The 10,121-nt window shown below is 40.3% G+C and overlaps 1 long non-coding RNA gene across 1 annotated transcript in view; it reads left to right on the top strand.

Annotated features, from left to right (window-relative positions):
• Positions 1–10,121, top strand: part of LOC148896834 (uncharacterized) — a 138,302-nt gene that overhangs the window by 1,901 nt on the left and 126,280 nt on the right. The window lies entirely within an intron of this gene.

Genomic DNA, 10,121 nt, shown 5'->3' with positions numbered 1-10,121 from the left:
ATGGGATATTTGGGACATACGTTCTCCAGTGATGAACAACGTAGGGAACCGTCACAAAGGATTTTTGAAACAAATGTCGAATTGCACGGTTCCGATTTCGAGCAATTGATGAGAAACAGAGTTTCCCCAGGGCAGTTTCTGTCACTGGAATTGGCGGTGGTCTGTCGGGAGTAGCGGAGTGACCCTTGAACAGGCTTATGATACCACTTGGGATGGCATCCATAACGATGGCAAAGTCCTTAGGGGTCACAGGGATTTGATGCGTATTGAGAAACTCAGCATAGTTCATTAAAATATTGTTTGTGTTAAAAAGTTGCTTTACATAAATGATACCCCAGTCAATCCATCTCGACAAAAACAGTGATTTGTTTTTGTACAAAATATGACAGTTATTCCAGATCATACATGAATGCGGAGAGAAAGAATGGTTATACATTAGGCACCAGGCTAATAAAACTTGTTTATGAAATTTTGATAGGTTAACAGGCAATTTTTCAACCTTATAATTACATTTCAGCAAGAAAGACAGACCACCAAGTCGGGAAAACATGGATTTTGGAATGAAATTCCAGATTGCATCAGGGCTACACAGATAATTACGCAGCCAGTTAATCTTAAACGTATAGTTTAGAGAAGTAAAGTCCAAAAAATCTAGGCCTCCCTCCTTTACCGTCCTGGATATGACTGAGTTTCTTATATAATGAGTTTTATTTTTCCATACAAAGTTATACATTATTTTGTCCATTGTCTTACATGTGCTTGGATCCACATTTAAAGCCATTGTAGGATATACAAACCGAGAGATTCCCTCACTTTTTGCTAGCAGTATTCTTCCGTTTAGTGATAGATCCCTTTGTAACCAGTGATTAAAGCGCTTCTTGGTTTTATCAATTATTGGATCGAGGTTCAAATGACAACGCTCTTCGTCGTCTTTGGCTATGACAACACCTAGGTACGTCACTTGATTTTTAACAGGTATGTTGTATAGCATAGATTCATTACATGATTTCACAGCTAACAACTCACATTTATTTATATTAAGCGAAAGACCTGACGCTTTGGAAAACTCTTTAACCAGAGCTATGGCCCTTGGAATTTGCTCAGGATTTTTCAGGAAGAGTGTGGTGTCATCTGCCACCTGGCTAATCACAACCTGCCTTCCCGCTACTTCAATCCCTTGGACCTCGCTTTCAGTGACCAACAGTGATAAAATTTGTGCTGAAAGTAAGAATAAATAGGGAGAAATGGGACAACCTTGACGGATGCCCCGGGAGACGTTGAAGCGAGGGGACGTACCATATTTAAGCAGTATTGAGGAGTTGCAGTTGGTGTACAGTGTCTTAACAGCCTGAGTAAAGTAGTTTCCAAAACCAAACTTATTAAGTGATTGAAAAATAAAACGGTGTTCCAAGGTGTCAAAGGCTTTGTAAAAATCGAGAAATAAAATAAAACTATTGTGGTTAATAAGTTCCTGATAATCAAGAATATCCAATACAAGACGAACATTATTGGCAATGTGTCTTTTACTCAAGAAGCCTGACTGTGTTTCACTAATTATATGCGGTAAGGATTTTCTAATTCGGTTTGCAAGAATGGAGGCCAAAATTTTATAGTCTGTATTTAATAGGCAGATAGGGCGCCAGTTTTCAAGAGATGATGTGTCTTTTTTTGGTTTTGGAATGAGAGATATAAGACCTTGAGAGAGTGAACAGGGGAGGGAGCCTTTTGAGATGCTTTCAGAAAAAACATTGAGCAGAAAAGGAGCCAAAGGTTCAGAGAAGGTTTTATACAATTCTGAAGTAAGCCCGTCGTTTCCAGGAGATTTATTCATCTTGAGCTGCTTAATTGCATCCTGCACTTCAATTAGATTAATTGGTTGATCACATCGTTTTTTCTCATTAATGCTAATAGTTTTATTGGACGTAATGGACTCTAAAATTGACACTGGCTCTGCTTGCATATGGTTGGAAGTATATAGGTTACCATAGAATTTTGAGCAGAAAGAGGAGATTTTGTGGTAGTCTGAAACAATTTTGTTATCAATTTTTAATGTGTCAATGGTTTGCTTTTTAGATTTAGATTTTTCCAAGTTAAAAAAGTACGATGAGCATTTTTCCCCTTCTTCCAGCCAACGCCTCCTGGATCTGATGAATGCGCCCTCTGCTTTTCGTCTATATATATCATCAAGTTTATTTTGGTAGTCTGCTAACTTGGCGTGATCATCCTCAGATAGGGTTGCTGATTGACTGGAAAGAGACATTATTTGAGCACATAAATCATCCTCTTCCGCTCCTCTGTGTTTCGCTAAATTGCTGCTATATTTCCTCATATATTTACCAATTTCATATTTTAGAAGTTCCCATTGGAGGCTGAAAGATTTTTGAAGAAGAGCTGTGTCCCAATGAGATTTTATTAACCTGTTTATATTTTCCTTTACTTCATCATGGGCTAACAGACTATTGTTCAGCTTCCAACATAAAGCCTTAGGAATATTCATAACTGGTGTCAAGGTTACCTTAAGCGTAATTATTTTATGATCAGACAGTGGTGCTGGGTGGTAGTCTACTTCAACGAGGTCCGCAGCGATTGTTTTAGATATCAACCAGTAATCCAGTCTAGACTGTTTTGAAAGGTCCTTAGAGTGCCAAGTATATGTTTTTAGAGAGGGAAACTTTTCTCTGAAAACATCATATAGGTTGTATTTCTCCATGAAGGTGATGAGGTATAGATTGGAGACTGCTTGGCTTGGTGGTGGAAGTCGATCTAGTTTGTTATTCATAACTACATTAAAATCACCATCCAAAATTAAATAGGCAGTTGGATATTTGTTTAACCAGTACTCGACTTTTTTATCAATTTCTTCTAACAATAATATATTTTTAGGGCGTGAATTGTACCCATATATATTAATCATGATAACATTTTTATCAGAGATTGCCAACATAAGTATGATATAGTGACCTTCTGGGTCACTGTCATGACCAATAATTTCCCCAGAGAAATTTTCTTTTAGAACTGTGACACCGGCTGCTTTTTCCGACCTGTGTGCTCCCCATAAATCTCTTCCCCATTGACTTTTCCAGAGACTGACGTCATTTGTTGTACTATGAGTTTCTTGTAAAAACAAGAAATCACACTTAAATTTTCTGAGAAACAAAAATACAGCTTTGCGTTTCAAGGAGTTCCTCAAACCCCTGGCATTTAAGGAGAGAAGGGAAAGGGACATAGGGATGAGAACAGTAGAAAATAGACAAGGAAAATAGAAGAAGTGAAAGATTAAGCTAGGAAAAGTAAAATATAAAAGAAATTACAATATTTTTTAATAAGAACTAAATATAGAAAACTCAAACAGCAATCCACGGGATCACTTCAAAAACAAAGTGTTCACACCAAAGATTTGGTGAAGCACAGTCTCTATTGAAAAAGAAATAGAGACTAAGGACTGCTGAATAACCAAAAGTAGTACATTTAAACATAATAAGCCCATAATGTATGATGTGTAACATAACGTGTAGAATATTAAATTTCTATTTCGAGAGCAACTGCTTTATTCATTATTTATTTATTATTCTTTTAATACTATTAGCTTAACAGCCTGGTAAATCAAAAATTATTTACAGGTATTGGAGAATACTTAGAGGTTAAGTCAGTCAGAACCTCCTAAATATCAGGGAGGGAAGATCTCAACCCCATCCACAAAGGCACGGCCTCCCACAAAATGGGCCTGCTTATGTTCCTTTCTGGCCTTGTCCACTTGGGGCCACAACAGACGCCTCCTCTCACGTACCTCTGGTGGGAAGTCAAGGGATAGCCGAAGACCTTTAGCCTGGAGGAAGGAGTTACCCGCTTTCGCTGCTGCCCAGATGGCTTCTTTGTGGATCCTGAAGGCAAACTGGATCATTATAGGGCGACTCCTGGAGCTGTCTGGGCGTCTCGGGCCGAGGCGATGGATGGTGTCCACCACACCAGGGATCTTGTCCTTGGCCTCAGGCAGCACACCCTGAAGCACTTGTATGGTCTCCTGGCGAATATTTTGCTGGTTGCTTTCTTCCAGTCCATGGAGGATAAGATTCCAACGTCGATGATAGGTCTCCCACTTGGAAATGCGGTTTATCATGTCTTTGTTTAAACTGCGTGGGTGAGACTCCAGTTTTCCCAATCTATCCTTTATTGCAACCGTCTCTGCGTGCATCTGGTCCAGAGAAACTTTCAAGCCATTTATTTGTTTCGTATTTTCTTTACTCTCTGTTTGTACTTTTGCAATAGTCACTGAGTTCATCTTAATCATAGCCTCTAGGGCATCAGCTCTTGTGTTCATTAGTTGCCGCAGAGACTCAAATTCAGCGAGCAGAATTGCCATGAGGTCTTGGGGAACTGGACCTCGGATATTGCGAGCTATTTTAGCTGCTGGTGAAGTCGGGGAGGAAACTGTCGTAGAGGTAGTCGCAGGAGAGAGTGGAAGCGGAGGGAACGAATCTCCCACCACACTCCCATTGGAAGCCGCAGTAGGTTCCCCCCCCAGGTAATCGTGCATATTACCAACAATCATGGCGTGACTTTCTTTTGGACGACATACAGGAGGCAAAGAAACAGTATTTTCACTTTCACATCCTGTAGTAGCAGCATTAAGGGGTACAGGGCTGACGTTAGCTTTGGTGTTAGCATCGGTAGCCCTGCCTTTTCTCTTAGTCATTGTAGATTTTATCTGTTCACAGATCAAGCAGAGACGATTAAATGTTATCTTGCAGTTGCTCACATGTATTCAGGGCTCATTTGCTGTTCAGCAGTCCTAATGAAAGGAAGCACTCAAGAGTGCATGTCCTCCTCCGTCGCACGTTCCACAGAAAGGTGGTCGTTCCACAACTAGCAGGAACTCCCTCACTGTCCCAGAACAGGTAGGAGTAACATGACGTCACTGGATGCGTGACGCAAGGAGAAGCCACTACAGTACTGTAATCTGACACTGCAACAAACTGACTGTTTCTGAGGGAATACTGTATTCACGGTGGACAGACACACTAAGGACCCCCACCAACACTTGGCAAACCAAATCACGAATTTTACAAGTATGAATACTGAAAAAGTGACAAGATCATTCAAATGTACTTTTGTGCGAAATCTGGTTTGTTTACCGAAGTCATGCCACATCAAATATGGCTGAGACAAAGAATACAATACAATACAATACAATACAATACAATACAATACAATAGATATTGATTTAAAAAGTGCTTTAACAACAGCTGAAACTGTCACAATGCGCTTAACATGGACAACTTTCATGTATAGGAAACAAAGCAGTACGACCATAAAAAAATAAGTATTTCAATGAAAATGTTTGAGTTCGATATCCATTGTCCTCCTTATGATGAAACTACTTGAAAGAGTTCCATGAATGAGACTGGGCTGTCTGTTGTTTCTTCTTCAGTGTGCTTTTACATACTAAGGTGGTAGGTGATCACGGGCATTGATTCAGCTTTATCAGTCTTCTCTGTCGAAATGGTTGTCTTTAAGAGTAATGAGGTTTCGATGCATGTGTTTTTTTGGATAAGAGATCCCAGATAGTAGATCAGTTATAACTTAATAAGTCACATGAAACTCTTCAATTCAAAAGTTAAACTTTGAACCCATTCAACATTGTGTTTGCCTTCTTATTTGTTCAGATTTTTTATCTGCTTGGAAACATCCATCCATCTATCCATTCATTCGTTCATTTTCTAATCCGCTTCTCTTCACGACGGTCGTGGGCATGGTAGTGTTTATACCAGCTGTCTTCGAGCAGTAGGCGAGCTACACCCAATACCGATTGCCAGCCAATTGCGGGGCACACATCTCCGGGCAATTTAGAGTGTTCAATTAACCTACCATGCATGTTTTTGGAATGTGGGAGGAAACCGGAATACTCACCCATGTTGGCACTAAGAAAACACGCAGACTCCACTTAGGAAGGCCAGAGCCTAGAATTGAACCCTGGGCCGCTGCACTGCGTGGCAAACTTGCTAACCAGTCAATAGACCTCACACTTTTCAACTTTCTGAAAATAGCCAAAATGCAATGTCCACTTTTGTAGTCAATCATTTTGATCCTCAATGCATCGGATCCAAAGTCTCACGATACACGGTGTCTCCTCAACTGATATCTTGGTCCAAAGATTGTTTGATCTTCAAGTTTCTGTGTGACTGAGATCAATTTTTAGTGTCTGTGTTGGCATAGTTTTGTGATGCCTTTGTATTATGATGACTGACAAAGTTAGAAAGTTCGGTTTGTAGTTGTACCTCTTCCCCAAGTCCTTCTCAGACGAGAAACCACTCTGTTGCGTGCAAGTCTGCTAATGTGCCGTAGATCCAGTTATTTTTGATAACAGCTAGCCATATAAAATTGAGAGAATAAGAGGTTTTAGCAATCCATTATTTATGCCTTACCCGAGGGCCTCAAGACATTTTTTCCCTCCAAAAGGCTGTGCCTCCAAGCAGAAAACAATCTAGCTCTTTGCCTTTAGAAAATCAAAGTCTTATTGTACACTCTCATGTTTCATCTCTTTGTTAAGCTTTACTCATGTCATCCCTAACTGATTAAAAGTCGTCTGGTTATAGCTTACATATTTCTTGGAAACCTTTCTTCCCCACATTTTTGGACTGTGTGGGGGTATTTACTGTAGATTCCTTCAGCTAAATCAAAAATACAAGGTATTGAGGCCAAACCTTGCAACTCCAAAAGACTTGTTTGTATGCTTTCGATTAGAGCTATTTGCATTACAGTCAATTCTGCTTACAGGGTTGAAATATTGACATTTAGATACCTAAGCACTCCAACGCTCACTTGAGATTTGTTGAAAGAGGAATATAGCAAGTGTGATTAAAAACATAGATACATTATAAAGCAATAGATGTAAAGACAGGTGATAAATATAGAGAAATGCTAGATGAAAGTGACAGTGATATCGCACTTTCTACTAACTGTATATCTCCATCTCTCTGCCTCCACCTGGGGCGGCAGACGGCGCAGGAGATAGCATTTGCCCTTGCAGGCTGTAATGAAGCAGTGGAAGGATAGATGAGTCACTTGAACATGGGCACAAGAGAAATCCACACTCCAGCATCATTCAGGTCAGCTGAGTGATGCTTTGGGTTGGTGTGTGGGTATGGATCTGACCAAGCGCGTGTGAGTCAGTGATGGCTCAAGGTTTGGTGTTAGTGAGAGGGGTAACTAAGACAAATGCTGATTATAAAGGAGACTTGATGGAGTTCTAAAGATGCTGCAAGATAAGTAGTCTGTGATAAATGACAATGTGATCCGTGCTGTTACATGCAAAGACATGTTTGTCTAAAAAGCCATTCAAAGCCTAATGAAAGATGTGACTGGGCTGCAGTTAGCTGAGATCACGTTGTTGACGAAATGAACTGAAGATTAAACCAAAATGGAAACGTTAAAGTACATTCTGTTTTCTGTGGCGGTTCCAAATCGAAATGCTCGAGCTTCATAAAGCCAACCAATTTTGGTGGGGCACACATAGAGAGAGACATGTGCTCAGCATGTGCTTCGAATTTTAGCATGCCTAATTCTTTCTGTCGTGTTTTTTATAATCTGTGGGGCTGCAGAACATTATCAGATTCCTCTCAATTTGTCTCACCGTGATTATTTATACCTTTGAAGGGCCGTATATCTGTGCTAGCAATATATCATGGCATACAAAACAATTGTACTCACTTCCATTAGATGCCAGGAAGTAAACCTGTGTCTCCACCAAAGTAATTTCTTTTTTCAATTAATGTCTGAAAAGGGTTCACCGGCTAATTGTGGGTGAAAGGCGGATTACGCACGGAACTGGTCCCAAGACGGTCAGGCAAGTGAACCATTACACCATCAGCGAGTGCCGGTGTCAAACTCCGCTCCTAGCTAGCTGGATAGATAGATAGATAGATAGATAGATAGATAGATAGATAGGGGGAACACAAATTTTATGTACATTGCGTTGACCATCATATGACTGACGTTTTTTTTAATCAGGCTGTGTGTGGCAGGGTGCATTCCACGGACAGATAGAGACATCATCATGCTGTTATTGGGCCTGACGCCACTTCAGCACTTCTACAGTTCAACCAAGGACTCTTGCACACTCTGTCTATCCATCTTTCACCCAGGGAAAGGGAGACGGGCAGATGCACTGCCTGTGACTTGGCTCAAATAAAGATGAAAAATGTTAGACGGCAGAAGCTTCACTATTTATGATCAGGATGGTGCCTACCAAATAATACATTCAGGATGTGACCAAAGGTTGTAAGAAATTGCTTTCTACTCTCTTTTTGGACCGATTTAATATTCCTCCAATACTGTATAAAAAATATGTATGTTGTAATGTCAGAGATATTCGGTCGGATACTGGGAACAAAGGCTTGAACACAGGAAGATTGTCTTTTACAGCCGGCAGGGGATGCGGCCATTCACGACCAACGGCCAACTTCTGCAGCCCTCTGCCAAGATATTTATTGAGAGTATAAGCAAATTTAAGTGATACATTAGTAAAACATAGTCTTCTTAATTTGAATACCACGCTTCTGGACGTCCCCAGCACCAACAACTATAAACAATAGAATGTAGACATTTTAATTCGTTGTATTTCACTGAACCAAAAGATTTGTAACCTGGCTAATTAACTCTTGATGTGAAGGAGTTTCCCAAGTCCTTACTTATATCCCGTGAAGGAGTTGACCAAGTACTAAATTCCGCCCATGCCCAGATCTCCTACATGAAGATGACAGGCTAACAGGCTGTGTCTATTCACCTCAGATTGACCCCAGGTTTCTCTGCTTCCATTGCGGGCTTTGTGTTCGGCTAATTAACCTTGAAACTTTTAAATATGATAACTTCTATTCTGTCTATTCTCTATCAACTCCATATAAGACATTTACAGAAGCCCTCCACCACTGCCCTAAACTGATTTTATCCAACTTGAGAATTTCCACCCTATTTGATTTGGACGAATAGCCCAAATACATAGAAATTGTATCCGAACGTAAGTACAACATAAAGTTTCCTATAATATGACGCCTATAATAGCAATACAGTATTACAACCAACATTCAAAAGACTGAGTGGCAAAGTGTCTGTCATGGTGAAGTACTGCTATATGTGAAACCGGCCTTGCGAAGTCAGGGTAGACTTTTTACCATCACATATTGATTTTTGTTGTTGTTCATTTTAAATGTGAACTCACATGACAGGCCTGGCATGTTCGGAGGCCAATTTGAGAAAAAGGTCACCATAGTGCCTGAAAACCTATGCCAACGTGAACCTCTTACTGTCATGCACTGTGCGTTTTGACGATAAATGTCCATGTCACATTGGCTGCGACCACATGCTACACGTTGACAATGTTGTCAGACTGAGTAGGAATCAAACTCGTCACATGAGCCCCCCCCTCACGCTCTCTATACTCTTGCCTCATTACCTTGCGTGACTCCACTTGCTAAATATCAAGTAAAAAGGTGACAAAATATTGAAGTTGAATTCAAAAGATTAGCATGTTGAAAGGCACCTAGTCATATCTTGATGTCATCTGGAGACTTAACGGCGACTCAAAGAGAAAGTGGAATGGAAGGCTACCAAAAATAGTTTGACTTGCTTCCGAATATTAAAGGGCACAAGTGGGAGTTGAACAGAGGGAGCGACAGAGCGAGACAGAGAGCACAGATGGACAAAATTGCATGTGTTTCCACACACATGCCTTTAGTCTGCGTGTTAAACCAAGAGTAGGCCTGGGGAAATGTCCTTCACCACTCATTCAGTGAATTTTGGGACATCGAAGGTAAATGACATTGAGGTCCACGGAGAAGCTTTCTGTCCGTTTGGAGCTCCCTCTTTTACCAACTGTCGGTAAAAGAATCTCGAGTAGAGAGGATCTCATACAACTTGTGAGATAGACTCACTACTGCTTTTCTCTTTTGCTTTTTTGTGTTATTCTTTTCGTGAAAAACAATACACTTCACTTAATAAAGGACAACCAACACCATTTTTTTGTTTCCTAACTGACATCAGAAAAACGTTTTATAGCATCTAAAATACCCAAAACATGCAGGCTGATATTTTTAGTCAAATGCAAAACACCAATAAAAATGAGTTAG

The sequence above is a fragment of the Hippocampus bargibanti genome, linkage group LG06 (assembly GCF_051943395.1).
Source record: "Hippocampus bargibanti isolate YZ-2025 linkage group LG06, ASM5194339v1, whole genome shotgun sequence".
Classification (NCBI taxonomy): Eukaryota; Metazoa; Chordata; class Actinopteri; order Syngnathiformes; family Syngnathidae; genus Hippocampus; species Hippocampus bargibanti.
This window is presented reverse-complemented; position numbering and strand designations above follow the sequence as displayed.